Raw genomic sequence first — 2579 nt, forward strand, 5'->3', positions numbered from 1 at the left:
CCAACTGCTTGAGTGCTGTCCTACTTGAAGTTTGCAGATGTGTCTATAAAACACTATTTTGCTTAAAAAAAAAAAATTGTTAACCTTTAGCGTGTGTACATTATTGTATTTATACTTAGGGTATCGCTTTTCAACAGGAAAAGTTCCAAAATCACTGGAGGACAAACTGGAGGAAAAATCAAGCCCAAAAAGCAACTTTATTACCTGACAGAATTGTTTACTTGAGGCCATACAATGTGACTGACTGAGGCACTTGAAATTCCATGACATCAAAAATATTCTAGGTTAATGTTTTGAAAAAAAATTGAGCTGTCCTAACAGCCTGATCTCACCTCAGAATATGCCTATTGTACTGGACATACTGCATTATACAAGAAATACACACCTTTCCTCTCTGGTCATCATGGAATTCCATTTTGTCATCATAAAATAAAAAATAAAACAATACCTCTGACTGCTCTACCAGAAAACTTAGTCACACATTGTGGATGTGAGGTTGTTGTGACCTTAGAACCAGAGCCAAAAGAAGAGATGTCTTCCTCGTTGGTCAGGATGATAAAAAGACTATCACAAAGAAGGAAGGATGGGATGACTGCATGACTCCAACACCATAATACATTTGCAGATGACAACAGTGGTAGGCCTGATCACCAACAACAACGATACAGCCTATAGGGAGAAGGTCAGAGACCTGGCCGTGTAGTTCCAGGACAACAACCTCTCCCTCAACGTGATCAAGACGAAGGAGATTATTGTGGACTACTGGAAAAAGAGGACTGAGCATTCTCATCGACGGGGCTGCAGTGGAGCAGGTTGAGAGCTTCAAGTTCCTTGGTGTCCACATCACCAACAAACTAACATGGTCCAAGTACACCAAGACAGTCATGACAAAACCTATTCTCCCTCAGGAGACTAAAAAGATTTGGCATGGGTCCTCAGATCCGCAAAAGGTTCTACAGCTGCACCATCGAGAGCAACCTGACTGGTTGCATCACTGCCTGATATGGCAACTCCTCGGCCTCCGACCGCAATGCACTACAGATGGTGGTGCAAACGGCCCAGTACATCACTGGGGCCACACTTCCTGCCATCCAGGACCTCTATACCAGGCGGTGTCAGAGGAAGGCCATGAAAATTGTCAAAGACTCCAGCCACCCTAGTCATAGACTGTTCTCTACCACACGGCAAGCTGTATCGGAGCGCCAAGTCTAGGTCCAAGAGGCTTCTAAACAGCTTCTACCCCCAAGCCATAAGACTCCTGAACACTAGTCATCACCCCCCCTCCACACCACTGCCACTCTCTGTTGTCATCTATGCATAGTCACTTTAATTAACTCTACCTGCATGCACATACTACCTCAACTAACCGGTGCCCCCGCACATTGACTCTGTACCGGCACCCCCCTGTATATATTGTTATTTTAATTTGAATTACTTGTTACTTTTATCTCTTATTCTGTATTTTTTTGAAACTGCACTGTCAGTTAGGGGCTTGTAAGTAAGCATTTTACTGTAAGGTCTACACATGTTGTATTCGGCGCATGTGACTAATAACATTTTATTTGATGGCATGGGGGAAGGAAGGGGGGGCGTGGAGGATGAATCACACTCCATGACTCAAATTATACAGTCTGAAAAAAAAAGGAATTTCCTGCTTCCTTGAATGCCTGCCAGATCTCTATGGGGAAGAATGCATGGGGTGTGGTGGAAGATGAATCATTCTCGTTACCTCGAACTGAATGGTCTGAAAATACGTTTCCAGTGTGAAGCTACTTCCCTGAACGCCTACCGTCCTCAAGAAATTGTTGAACTTTTCCTGTTGAAAAATGATATCCCAAGTATAAATACAGTAAATTATGGTTGACCAAAACAGTTTTTTAGACAACTGGAAACTTCAAGTGAGATGCATTCCAGGAGTTGGTCTGTTGGGAATCTGGATGTCATCGGCCTCCCCCTTGCTTGAGGAACAATAGAGAACAAAAGAGGAAAGGCCCACCCTCCGGCATTATGCAAAGAATGGTTACAATTACTATAAATATTAATCCACTATACACACAATGTTAAGCAGTGAACTTGAAAAAAATAAAGACGGGTTTCAATGTACACTGAAAAAAAATAAACGCAACAATTTCAACCAAAATAATATTGCCATATTGTTCAGTCTGCAGAAATGTCCTTCTTTCATGTTGTCACGTTCATTGTATGGAGGAGACCAAGGTGCAGCGTACATACTTCTTTTATTAAATCAAGAACACTGAACAAACTATCAAAACGAACCGTGACACTAATATGCGTAGTGCAGACAGACAACTAAACATAGACCAAGAACCCACAAAATACCCAATGAATATTGCTACCTAAATATGGTCCCCAATCAGAGACAACGATAAACAGCTGCCTCTGACTGCGAACCAATCTAGGCAACCATAGACATATAAACACCTAGACATACAAAAACCCCTAGACATACAAAAACCCCTAGACAAACAAAACCCTAGACAATACAAAAACTAAACAAACCACCCTCATCACAGCCTGACCTAACCAAAAAAATTAAGAAAACAAAGATAACTAAGGTC

The sequence above is a fragment of the Oncorhynchus nerka genome, linkage group LG26 (genome assembly GCF_034236695.1).
Source record: "Oncorhynchus nerka isolate Pitt River linkage group LG26, Oner_Uvic_2.0, whole genome shotgun sequence".
Taxonomy (NCBI): Eukaryota; Metazoa; Chordata; class Actinopteri; order Salmoniformes; family Salmonidae; genus Oncorhynchus; species Oncorhynchus nerka.